The 14,110-nt window shown below is 38.6% G+C and overlaps 1 long non-coding RNA gene across 1 annotated transcript; it reads left to right on the top strand.

The window, feature by feature from the left end:
• The first annotated feature begins 11,399 nt into the window (after positions 1-11,399).
• LOC110686842 lies at positions 11,400-14,110 on the top strand. Its single transcript, XR_002504317.1, has 2 exons — positions 11,400-12,048; positions 13,778-14,110. It is a non-coding gene; the product is annotated as an uncharacterized LOC110686842 (long non-coding RNA).

Raw genomic sequence — 14,110 nt, 5'->3', positions numbered from 1 at the left:
CAACTTTTGTGTATCCCTTGCTTCACGGGTTGTTAGTGTTTTTGTTGAGTTTTTAGGTTCAAAGACGACCATTTGAGGCATATGGATGATAAGCCGAGGTTAGAAGCCGAGACAATGGAGCAAAACCAAAGAAAAGTGAACTAATCTTAGAGAGTTTGCACGGACGTGCAAAGTATGGCACGTCCGTGCAGGAGTGCCTCAGCACGACCAGAAGCTACTGCCTACTGCTTTCAAGACCTGCACTCTTGTGCAGAGTTCAGCACGTCTGTGCAGAATATCCAGCATGTCCGTGCCTGATCCTGCACGTCCGTGTATCTTGCCCATCCCAAATCGGTTTCAAGACTGATTCCAATGTACAAGGCATACACTTCCGTGCCACATTTGGCATGTCCGTGCAGGATACCAAGGCCAAGATAGTACGTTCTGCCTCTCTTCTTTCAGATGTGCACGCCCGTGCCTACCTCAGCACGTCCATGTAGATATGGCTTCACGTCCGTGCCAACCTCAGCACGTCCGTTCTGACCTGTAGCCGTGCCCGACTCTTGTTTTCTCCATCTTTTTTATTTGGGGGTCTTTGTAAATAACCCCTTGAGCTCATTTGTACAGCATCCAAGTTTTTAGTGCTTCCTCTTAGTTTTTAATTGTAGAAACACAAATATTCTCAAATAATTAGTTAGATTATAATTAATAGCTTGGAAATTTCATTCTCAATCATTGTAGAAGACAAGTTTCACCATTGTTATTCAAGTTGAATCTTCCAGTAACTTTTTCTCACTCTTCTCTTCCATTTTAAGTGTTTTGATTGTTAATTATATTGCTTAATTCTTGTATGCTTAGATTATTATTTAGCTTAATCTTTAGTTAATTCTTGTTCATGAGTTACTTGAAATCATCAATTGCTTTAATCTCCATGGATTGTGAGTAATCTAATGTTCTAGGGTTTGAGTAAAACCCTCAATGTAGTTACTAATTACTTGTTGCATGGATTTATTTAGTAATTGTTGGGTGTTAATTAGTTGAGTTTAACTTGTTTAATTGCTTAGTTCTTGTATATGGCCATTGCTAGAACTATTATCTAAGCTTTCTCATCGAAGGATCGAGAGATGAACCCTTATGCTTAATTGACTTGAAATGCCATGAGAATAGGAATTTCCAGTCAAGGGAATGTTTTTGTCATCGTGATTATGTTTAATACTTGTTTTATGCTTTGTAACCACGAGAGTAGGTTGTATTCATTATTCAAGTAATCCTTCTAGCTTGAGAGAGTAGTTGGGTGCTTTAGATGACTTCCCCTATATTATCCCCTTAATTTACCATTGTTGCTACATTCTATTTGTGATTTGTGATGAAGTTGAGTGGTATATCCCGAGCCCTATAATCCTCTAAATATTGTTAATTACCCCTTAGTGGTAGTTAATTTGAATTAGTACATGTTACATAAAACCAAACCAATTTCGACTTCATTTAGCTTATTTAAACGGTAGTATCTCTGTGGTTGATTCAACGCCTCTCTTGAGTTCGACCCTTTCTTACCCTTGCTATTAGCTAGTGTGACCAAGATAGGACTTTATCTTTGGTAAGCTCGACGACGGTCTATCAAATTTTTGCGCCGTTGCGGGGGAGGCAAAGTCACATTGAATGTATTATTGTAGAATGAGTCTAAGTGTGTGTATTTGTATCATAATTTTTCTTATTTATTTTTGTATATTTGTGTTTTTAACTTGTGATAGTCATTACTAACGTTTTCTTAGCTTTGTTTGACCTTGCATGACACGGAAGAGTAAGCAATCACCGCTTATTCCCATTGATCCAAAGCTATATAGGACTTTGAGAAACGTGAGGAGGCTTTTGCAAGGCACACCAGAGTTCTCTATTGTGTATTCAGATTCCAATCCGGAAGAAATCTTTGCAACCAACGAAGAAGATAACATGAGTAATAACGATCCTCCTCCACCATTGCTACGAGATTATGACCACCCCAATGCCTTCACTCTTCGGAGTGGCATACGTCTCCCTACTACGAATGCAAATAATTTTAAGCTTTCACCTCAACTCATCTGTATGATACAAAGTGATCAATTTGGTGGAAGTTCTCATGAGTGTCCTTTTGCTCATTTGGACAACTTCCTCGAATTGTGCACATCCATCAAGCAAAACAACATTACGGAAGAGTTTATCCGCATGCACATGTTTCATTCTCCCTCCGTGACAAAGCAAAGCATTGGTCGAGAACGGTAGAAGAGGGATCATTGACCACATGGGATGAAGTCACTAGAGCTTTCCTTGGAATGTATTTTCCACCCGAAAAGATCGCCGAACTAAGAAGAAAAATCACCAATTTCAACCAAGAGATTGATAAAACGTTAAGTGAAGCTTGGGAGCGTTTCAAGAACTACACTAAAAAATGCCCACACCATGGTTTCACATCATGGATCACTGTTCAAAGATTTTATGATGGTCTTACTCCTCCTTCAAGGGCAAACCTTGATAACGGTGCCCGTGGTAGCCTTAAAAAGCTATCGGTGGATGATGCATACAAGATGATTGAAGAAGTGGCAAAGCACTACGCATACTAAGGTGATAGAAGGAAACCACAAGCAAAGAAAGGCGGAATCCACGATCTTAGTGCAATAGACCTTATTGAATCAAAGTTTGACATGATAAATCACAAGCTAGATCAAGCCACGCTTATATCTCCAAGCTCTTCTTCACAACAAGTCATGTCTTGTTAGACTTGTGGAGGAAATGATCACTTGTCCTCCTATTGCAACTCAACTAACCAAGAGCAAGCTGTGGCTATTGGGAAAAAAAATTATCAATACTCTCAACCCTACAATCAAGGTTGGAAACCCCATCAAAACACGGGTTGGAAGCAACATAACCAAGGTCCCCCTCAAAACCAATACAACCAACCCTATCCACAAAACCAACAAGCTCCTTACCGTCACCCTAATCATAGGGACCAAAACAATCAAAGGCAACAATATAACCAACCCGCTCCTCCACCTCCTCAAAAATCTAGCCTTGAAGCCGCACTTGAGACTTTCATTACACAACAAGGAAGAAGCCATGCGGATATGCAAGCGAACATCCAACAACTTCAAGTACACAACAAGATAATTGAGAATCAATTGGCTCAAATTGCGCATCAAGTTGGAAGTTCATCCTCCACTCCTAGTGGTCACTTCCTAAGCTCAACGGTTGTGAACCCAAAGGAGCAAGCTAAGGCCATTACCTTGAGATCGGGGAGAGGTTATGAAGGGCCGGTTATGAGTGAAGAGGAGCCACAAAAGAGAGATGAGGGAGTTGTAGTGAGAAATGAGGATGAGTTTTAAAATGAGATAGTTGATGTTGAGAGAAAGGAGCAACAAAAAAATATGAGGACAAGCCTCCCATGAGAGTATACAAGCCTCCCATTCCATTCCCTCATAGAATTGTTGAAAAGAAATTGAATGAAAAGTTTTCATATTTTCTTGAAGTCCTGAGAGGACTTCAAGTGAATATCCCCTTTCTTCATGCTATGTCACAAATGCCTACATATGCGAATTTTTTAAAGGATCTTCTATCCAACAAGAGTAGGCTTGAGGAGAGTGCAACCATCTCCCTTCCCAAGGAGGTGAGCGCTGTCATTCAAAACAAGCTTCCTCAAAAGCTTGGTGACCACGGTAACTATGCAATACGAATATAATGAAGATTGGAGATTTGGAAGCTATGGATGCTTTATGTGATCTTGGGGAAAGTGTGAGCTTGATGCCCTATTTTATAGCAAAGAGTTTGAAAGTTGGAGACTTGAAGCCAACAAGAATGTCCCTACAATTGGTCGACTGCACGATTAGGCTACCTTGGGAATTCTTAAAGATGTACCGGTTCAAGTCGGGAGAATATTTGTGCCTTGTGACTTAGTAGTAATGAAAATGGAAGAAGACACAAGAGTATCCCTCATCTTGGGGAGACCATTTCTAAACACCGCGGGTGTTGTTATTAATATGAAGGAAGGAAGGTTAACATTGAATGTGGGAGATGAGAAAATCTCATTCTCATTCTCCCAAACATTGAAAAAGCCATCGTTCGATGAAGTTCACAGAGTTGATACATTGGAAAGGAACTTAGAGGAGTTCCAAGAGAATTGATTGAAGGAGATCCTTTACAAGCTATCCTAACGGGAGGCTTAGTTGAGGGAGATGAAGAAACCAGGGGGTATGATCTTTTGCACAACCAACCTTTAGTCCACAATGAAGTGAAAGTGGAAGTGCTCAATGTGGAGGTAAAAGAGGAGAGGACTACGCCTCCTCATAAGGTTGAACTTAAATCCCTTCCCCCTCTTCTTAAATATGATTTCCTTTATGATAGTGAGGCTTATCCCATTATTTTCAATGCCAAGCTCGATGATGTCTCTCTTGATAAACTCCTAGTTGTTCTAAAGGAGTATAGAGATGTCACAAGGTACAAAATTGATGACATTAAGGGGATAAGTCCCACAATTTGAATGCATAAGATATTACTTGATGATGATCATGCTTCTTCAACTGAGCACCAAAGAAGGCTCAATCCAAACATGAAAGAAGTTGTGAAAAAAGAAGTTTTAAAGCTTCTTGAAGCGGGCATAATCTACCCTATCTCCGATAGTAAGTGGGTTATTCCGGTTCAAGTTGTGCCTAAAAAAGGAGGCATGACTGTCATTAAGAATAATAAGGGTAAGACCATTTCTACATGGTCGGTCACCGGGGGGAGGATGTGCATTGATTATAGAAAATTGAATAAATCCACCCAGAAAGACCACTTTCCTCTCCCCTTTATTGATCAAATATTGGAAAGACTAGCATCACATAGTCATTATTGCTTCTTGGATGGATATTTGGGATTCTTCCAAATCCCAATCCAACCTGAGGACCAAGAAAAGACTACATTCACATGTCCCTTTGGCACCTTTGCTTATCGAAGGATGCAATTGGACTTTGTAATGCACCTTCCACATTTCAAAGGTGTATGATGTCTATTTTTTCTGACATGCTTGAATCATCAATTGAAGTATTCATGGATGACTTTTCTGTTTTTGGTTCATCTTTTGACATTTTCCTTTCGAATTTGATTAAGGTGTTGAAAAGATGTTAAGAGGTGAACTTGGTCTTTAATTGGGAAAAATATCATTTCATGGTAGAAGAGGGAATTGTTCTTAGTCATGTAATTTCTAATTGGAGCATTGAAGTATATTGTGCCAAAATTGAGGTCATTGAGCGCCTCCTACCCCTTACAAATGTGAAGGGGATAAGGAGCTTTCTTGGACGCGCGAGTTTTTACTGCCGTTTCATAAAGGATTTTTCAAAAATTGCAAAGTCGCTCACTCAATTGTTGGTAAAGGATGCCCCTTTTGTGTTTACTAATGATTATTTGCTAGCATTTGATAGGTTGAAGGAGGCATTGATTTCGGCTCCTATCATTCAACCCCCTAATTGGGAGCTTCCTTTTGAGCTTATGTGTGATGCTTTGGATTTTGCTATTGGGTCCGTTCTTGGACAAAGAAAGGTTAAGAAGCTCCATGCTATCTACTACACTAGCAAAACATTGGATGATACACAAAGGAATTACACTACCACACAAAAGGAGTTTGTAGCCATTGTTCATGCAATTGAGAAGTTTAGGTCCTACTTGTTGTGGTCTAAAGTCATAGTCTTCACCGACCATTCGGCCTTGAAGTACCTCTTGTCCAAGAAGGAACCAAAGCCAAGATTGATATGGTGGGTCTTGCTATTAGAAGACTATGACATTGAGATTAGAGAAAAGAAGGGTGTCGAAAATGTTGTGGTCGATCATCTTTCACGGTTGCCTATCTTTGTAGGTGATCTTAATAACTTTCCAATCGACGATTCATTTCCGGATGATCAACTATTTGTTATTCTATAAACACCGGCACCATGGTTTGCGGACATTGCAAACTATTTATCTTGCTCTATTCTTCCTCCTGACCTCTCCTATCAACAAAAAAGGAAGTTTCTACATGATGTTCGCCAATATTTTTGGGACAACCCCTTGCTTTTCAAACAAGGTATTGATGGCCTTTTTAGAAGGTGTGTCCCGGATGATGAAATTAAAGATGTTATCACAATGTGTCACTCCTCACCCTGTGGAGGGCATATGAGTGCTAACAAAACTTTGGCGAAAATCTTACAATGTGGTTTTTATTGGCCCACAATGTTCAAAGATGTGTGGGGTGTAGTGAAAGCTTGTGACCGGTGTCAAACAACCGGTAATATTTCAAGAAGAAGTGAGATGCCTTTAAACAACATTCTTGAGTTAGAGATTTTTGATGTATGGGGCATTGATTTTATGGGGCCTTTCCTGACCTCTTTTGGGAATAAGTTCATTCTTGTGGTCGTTGATTACGTGTCAAAGTGGGTAGAAGCGGTTGCATCTCCCACTAATGATGCTAAAGTGGTGGTCAAGCTCTCCAAAAGAGTAATTTTCCCAAGGTTCGGGGTGCCGCGAGCCGTTATTAGTGATGGAGGTTTACATTTTGCAAAGCGGTCCTTTCAAGCTCTCCTTGAGAAATATGGTGTGAGGCACAAGTTATCATTGGCTTACCACCCCCAAACAAGTGGTCAAGGTGAAATTTAAAATCGGGAGATAAAACTAATTCTTGAGAAAACGGTGGATAGGTCTAGGAAAGATTGATCTACAAAGCTTGATGATGCTCTATGGGCCTACCGCACCACATTTATAACTCCCATTGGCACCACACCATACAAGCTTGTTTATGGGAAATCATGCCATTTGCCGGTAGAACTTGAGCATCGTGCTCATTGGGCCATCAAAACATTTAATTTTGACCTTCAAAGTGCCGGTGAAAAGAGGTTGCTTGACCTCTATGCCTTGGAAGAATTAAGGTTGGATGCATATGAGAGTACGTGCGCGGATTTACAAGGAAAAGACCAAGGTTTGGCATGACAAGCACATTAGCAAAAGCGAGTTTAAAGAAGGTGACAAGGTCCTACTATTCAATTCCCGGTTGAAGTTGTTTCCGGGTAAGCTCAAGTTAAGATGGAGTGGACCTTTTACCGTTAAGAAGGTGTTTCCATATGGTGCTATTGAAATCTCAAACGACAATGGTGAACCGTTCAAAGTGAATGGCCAAAGGCTAAAGCCATACTTTGACGGTTTTGTGCCTGAAGAAGCCAAGGTTGTTCACCATGATGAGTTTGATGTTCATTCCTCTCATTGATCACGCAATGTCGTCAAGCTAGTGACGTTAAAAGAGTGCTTCCGGGAGGCAACCAGAGTTTCTACACCCTCTCTCTCATAAACTATTATTTCTTTTCCAAAATTTTTATTATTATTACTAACTTTTCTCATAATATCTTTTGTAGGTATTGATGAAAAGAGTAGCAAGAAAAATATTCATGGATTTGAAGTAGTAGGCTTAGTAATAATCATAATAATGGTGATAATAATAATTTTATTATTATTATGCCTTATTATTATTATTATCTAGAAAAAAAAGAGAACGTGCAGCATCAGGTATGCATAGACGTGCAGAACATCGCACGTCCGTGCAGCAGCAATCAGGAACTTAAAGAGTGAATTTTTCCAGATAAGCACGGATGTGCCAAATTCAGCACGTCCGTGCAAGGTGGCTCAGCACGTCCGTGCCAAACAAGTCAGTAACCTACCCAAGTTTCTGCTCGAGGCTGCACGTCCGTGCCAAAGTCTGCACATCCATGCAGCCCCGAATTAAGCAGTCAGCATCATGGTTATATTGTTAAAATAAAAAATTCTCACTTCCTCATAACTCAATCCCACAAATTCCCCTCTCTCTCTCTCTCTCAAACTCCATTACTCCTCCTCTAAACTCACTCAAATTCACTCAAACCCTCAAAATCCCACCAAAAATCAACATTTTTCCCCAAAATCTTCACTCCATTTTAACAAAATCACAATCTACTACTCCATTCTCCTTCTTTAAACCCAAATAAAATACCCAAAATTTCAAAACCCTAACCCTTAAAAATCAATTTGGGGGTTTTCTTGTGAGCTTTAAATTGAAGCAATTGGGTGTTGTAGTATGGTCAAGCAAGCATAAGGAAGGTTAGAAAAGTTCATTTGCGGGTTTTACACCCACGATAAGCTCTGTATAATTGTTCCTCCATTTCACTAATTTTGTGTTTAAATTCTTGAATTTTTGCATGAAATTGCTTGAGAATGTTTGTTTGAATTGGTTGTGAGTGATTGTTAGTTGATAATTGCAAAGTATAAGTGAATTTTGAGGTGTTTTGTGAATGTTGTGAGAATTGGATTTTTGTAATTTAGATTGAGGAATTATTTTTTGTGAATGATAAAAGCATGCTTGGTTGAGTAAGTTGTTGTGTTAGATTGTTTAAGGTTAATGCATGATATTAGTGTCGAATTATTGTGAATGCATTAGTGAAGTGGACTTAGTTGCTTGGTGATTTGCTCGTTTTATTTTAAGGTAGTGACTTAGAGCTTGACTTGGTGATTGTGTTGTGCTTATTGGTGCTTGATTAAGCCTTGAGTTGTTGTCTTAGTGGACCTAGTGCCTCCTGTGTGTTTGTTGTGTTGATTGCTTGGTTGTGGTGTGTTTAATTGCCTTGTATAAAGACCAACCATGAGCAAAAGAAACCAGGTCGGATGCTAAGTACTGTAACCCCTCTCCTCCTCCTCTCATTGATCCACCACAAGTGGACACCATGGGAATTGAGTTCAACGAAATGACCTTTTTGAACAACTTTATTAGAATGAGTAGGAGGAGATTCCGACCAACCAAGTTCTAAGACGAGAGTGTTGCCGAGGCCTTAGGGGTAGGGGATGATGTTAGGATGCTTTTCAAGGGACGTGGCCTAGGGAATTGGCTAGACTTAAGCGCCCCGACCTACAAGAGGTTGACACTTGAATTCCTTTCCACCCTTCAAGTGCAACGATACAACAATAGATCCCCCGCCGCCTTACCTTCCAACTCGTGAACACCCAACACAACATAAACATAAGGAGGGCGAATCAATCTTTTGGGTGGCCAAGTAACAGCACCATAGGACCAAAGGATAGGCCCCCCCGTAACTATTGTGCGGGTGAATTTTGGAGGAAGATCACTGGCCTTTTCGACTACAACCCTAGGACTGATAAGGCCAGGCCATACTCCACCCCTCCTTTAGGATGTCACATCGCACCATAGCAAACACGACGTTTTCTAGAGGTGATAGTTCGGGTGTAGTGTCCACTAGGGAGCTTCACTTCATGTGGCACTTGAGCGAGGGTATTACGGCCCTAGATGAAGGGTCTTGGTTAGTCGACCACCTAGAGGATTTTGCCACTAGGTCCGGCAACATCACCATAGGTGGCATGATCACCATTATTACTTCTGCTCATAACCTTGATTTTGCAGATGAGAAGGTTCGCCAAGGGCCGACGCAGCTAGACTTGTAATCGCTAAGGACCATGAGATAGATTGTGGACGCGGAAGCGCCACATCCTTACTTGTGGCACGTGAGTGGCCTCCCCTATGCCTTCCTTCCCGACCCAGAGAAGACCTTCATTTATGATGAAAGCTATTAGGTCTTTGAGAGGGATCATCCTTGGGTTCCCGGTGAATAGGAAGAAGAGCATGAGAAATCTCAACAACAAGAGGTAGAGCAGCAGCAAGACCAAGAGCAACAACAACAACAATTCCAACAACAACAATTCCACCAACAACAATTCTTTCAACAACAACAACATGAGCAACAACAAGGGTACTAACAAGGGTACCAAGGTCAAGGTGTGGGTGAGGACAACCCACACCTCTCTTTCGAGCAGCAGATACAACTCATGAATGCCGGTTTCACCCGCATGACCACTGAGTCTAAGACTATGAGAAAGTCTCACGAAGACATGAGGTCCTCCTACAACAACATGAGGACAAGATTTGAGGGTTTTCGATCGGAATTGGGTGAATTCCGAAATGTCTACCGGCATTAGTACCCCGGGGGCTCAAGCTCCCAAGGAGGCCCGAGCCAATGAGTTAGTTCTCTTTCTCCCCTTTCTTATGCTTTAATTATTTTAACATTGGGGACAATGTACATGATAACATGGGGGGAGAGTCATTAGCCCATATGTTTGTGCTTTCTTGTGTGTTGTTAATGTTGAACTTGCATGTTGATTGTTCTTTTCCCTAAATCAAAATCCCTTGAATCCAAAATTGCTCCCTTTGAAATCCAACACCCTAAATCCAAATATCTTAATTTGTGAATACTTTTCCTCCCTCTCTTTATTTAGATGTCTATTTATGCTTAGCTTAGTTTAGCTCAACTTTATAATTATTCTTTCTCGAAAAAATAAAAAATAAAAATAAATTATGAAAAAAGGCTCAAGGATGAGACTCAAATGACGATGCTTATATGTTTTTCTTGCTTGACTCTTGAGTGATGAGTAAAAGTGCTTTTAGAAGGGTGTGTGCAAGAGTTGGGGTCATTTAGAGGCTTATTAATCTTGATTGCATTAGAGTATATGAAATGAAAACCGAATAATGCTCAATTACACGTCTACCATAGGATATTTTCAAGTTTTCCCAAAGTAGGATATGTTTGAATCAAATTGCGGTCCCTTGTGCCCTTGATGTTACTCCCCTCCTCCCCAAAATGAAACTCTATTAGGGAATTCGTTCTGCTTGTATCATTTGTAATAAGTGGCATAATAAGCCACATGTTTTGAATAAAGAAAGAGACGCTCACAATTAAAAGAGGCGAGGGCAATGTTTGTTGAAAAAAAATGAACAAAAAAAGAAAAAAAAAAATAGAAAAAGAAAGAGAGAAAAAAAACTCCTACAAAATTTTTCTTTTTCTAATTTAGAGGTCAACTTGTGGATGCCTCCCACACATTATTTATTTTGATGTTTCTTGAGTAAATTACCGAGTTAGAGTGTAGTTGAAGGGGCTTGGGAGTGCATTTTGGGAGGTGGACTTGCATTTTAGGATTTTATAACTGAAAGAGGGCTTGTTGCAACTTTGGAATATCTAGACGTGCTCTAATAAACTAGTAAAAGGTATAAGGAAGTATCCTAGTGCAACCTTGCTTAGTTCTCCTCTCTACCCTCAACTCATATGCACATTTGTATGATCGGTAATCTATCCTTGAAATTTGCTCACTTGTCTTGCTTGTGATTTATATCCCGATGAGTTGACTTCACTAGTAGAAAAATGCTCATTTGCGTCGCCTTATTTGCGTCACCCATAGAAACAAATGACGCAAATGAGATATTTTGACAACATTATCAGTAATTTGCGTCGGACATTTGTTACAAAGCGAAGCAAATGTCTGACATATTTCAACTTACTTATATATACGTCGCTTTTATAAATAGGAGTGACGCAAATAACATTGTCATTTGCGTCACTCGTTTATTAACAAGCGACGCCACCTTTGTGAGTCATTTGCGTCACTCGTTTATTGACAAGTGACGCAAATGACTATTACGGCTTACATAAATTGTGGCTGCCTTCTGCTGTTCGAACTTCAATACTTCAAAAATCAAACCCTAGAAAATTCAACCTACCCCAAAATTTCCAGAAATTCAACATCAAAACCCCAAAACATTACAAAAATTTGACCATTAATCAATAATCCCAGCAAATGTGAGGCAAAACCCCTTATATTCGAGCAAATCCGAGCCAAAATACCATACTTTTGAGCAAAAAATCTACCCAAAACCCCCACAAAATTCAATTGCAGAAAATCGAGCAAATTACCTTAAATTTCAGCAAAATATCAATTGAAAACTCAAATCAAAAGCAAGTTAATATTGTCCTAATAAAATCCTAGATTTTTTTACAAAAAAACCAAGCATAATTGTGAGAAAACTTAAGTTTGAGTTTTGAATTTTGGGTTTTTTTTTGTTCTACGATTGAAACAGAGTTTACACACAGATCTAAGGAAGGAAGTTGGATTTTCGTTCAAATTAGGAGCAATTTGTTACGATTCTCTGAAAGTTAGGGTTTGTACTCAATAATATGGAATTTTGGCTCTATTGTTGCTGAAGTTGCATATGCAAAATCGATTTCAAGCAAGGTAAGACCTCTTCATCTCTTTTCTTTTTTATCGTGCACTTCAATCGACATAGATATTTGGAGTTCAATTGTAAATTAATTTAGTTTAATCTACTATTTTGTTGCTGTTTTTTGCACGAATTCTAGATTTACAAGCATTTTTATAAATAACAGCTTTTTGGGGGTTCATATTCGAATTTAGGGTTCATCAAATGCAATATATATTGCCCACAAATCAAAGAAATTTAGGATTTATACTCGATTCTAAGGAATTTTGGTTCTATTTTGGTGAATTTATGTAGTTGATTTCAACCAAGGTAAGATATGTTATGTGTTCTTACTGTTTTCTGATTTGAATTTATTCTAGTTATAAAGCCATCAAGTCACCACAATTTGTTTTCTGATTCGAAATGCCTATGCAACAACAGTAACAACGCAGGACAGTCTCTGGTGTTTTACTAACTCTAGTGTATAACTTAATATGGACAATTGTTTGTGGTGGTCAGATCAGTTCCTTTTTATAATTCATATTATTTACACAAAAATTCCAAGTTATGTAAAAAATTATAGAAAAATCAGCCTATCAGGACAAACCACCTAAGATAAACAGAAATATGAGCAGATCAAGTATTTGCCAAGATAGAAATACCTTAAGAAACTTGCAGACCGGAATAGAGTCATTATAGATAGATAGAGACTCTAGGCACGGTGCAAGCCAAAGAAGAGCCTGAACAAGTTCAACTTGAGTATACTTTAGTAATTATGAACGAAGCTGCACCACCAAGTTTTCATACTAGATTGAATTAAGGGTTCAATTTTGGGTGAACTTAGTTTAATTTTACTATTTTGTTGTATTTTGTTGATTATGTTGTTATCTTGAGGTTTTTCATAATTCATGTGGTTGTTTGAGTTGGAAGAATGGTCATTCAAGTTCTTGTGAATCTACATGGTTTTTAAAGGAGAGTGGAGCCTTTCCCCTGTAGCTTTATGCTGTTAGCTGTACTGTGATGTGTGATGCTGTGATCTTCATATTATAATATCCAACTAGCTATATTATTGAAAACTTTTAACCACAACTGTGAAGCGCAGTTCTTCCTCAATTGGTCCATCATGTTATCGATTTGGCGATAACACGCCCTTTCAAATTTAAAATTATGGTTTTTCTGGAAAGATGCTTATGTAGAAAGGTTTTTGCTAATTTTTTCATCTCTATTTTGAGTAGCTATATTTGAGGTTGAATGATGCTTGTAACTTTGTCTATTTGTTTCACTTTTATGGGCATTATTACGTATAGAGTCAGATATGCATGTGCTTGGCATTCATGCTTATATTTTTGTATATGGTTCCTTTTGAAAAGATGCATGTATTTTGTTGTCCTTACATATTAGTTGTTTGCACTGTTATTTTGTTAAACAATATATTATTTGAAATCAAAATCAGAATCCAAAGCAGAACATATGTTTTTATACTTAATGTTGAAATCTGATGCCTTAATTTGACATGTGTCTTTGCTTATTATTGGAAAGACCATATTACACTTTTGTAATTGGAAATTGTTAGCATCCTATTCTCGAAACTAAGGATTCATTTGATACAATCCTCCACTAGTATACTTAATTAGAGGAACAACTATTAGTATTTTTCTTGGAAAGGTAATGTAGTTGTTTAAATAATTGTAGAATATTATTTTGTTGCTTTGATGCTTCATTCTCAACTCTGATTGTTTATTGATTCATTATATTTGATTTCAGGAGCTGGTGAATTTAAATTATTTGCAAGAGAAAAAGGAAGTGGACTTCCATTAAGGACTTGTTCGTGTTAGGGAAAATGAAGATATTGTCCCTAAATTGAATTATACTAGCTTCAAATTCCATATTATTTATTGGATTCTTTTGTTATAGTTCTTAGGCTTGAAATGAACGCATTTGGTTTACCAACATTTGGGTTGGTCTGGTGCTTGTGTTATTAATGATGAAGATGTCAATATTGTTCTGTTGTAAACTTATTTGACAGGTTGCTAATACAAGGCGCCGTCAATCCCAAATTAATGGATAGGCCAAAATACAAAGGAAATTCTGTCGAAA

This window comes from Chenopodium quinoa, unplaced genomic scaffold (genome assembly GCF_001683475.1).
Source record: "Chenopodium quinoa cultivar QQ74 unplaced genomic scaffold, ASM168347v1, whole genome shotgun sequence".
NCBI classification, from domain to species: domain Eukaryota; kingdom Viridiplantae; phylum Streptophyta; class Magnoliopsida; order Caryophyllales; family Amaranthaceae; genus Chenopodium; species Chenopodium quinoa.
This window is presented reverse-complemented; position numbering and strand designations above follow the sequence as displayed.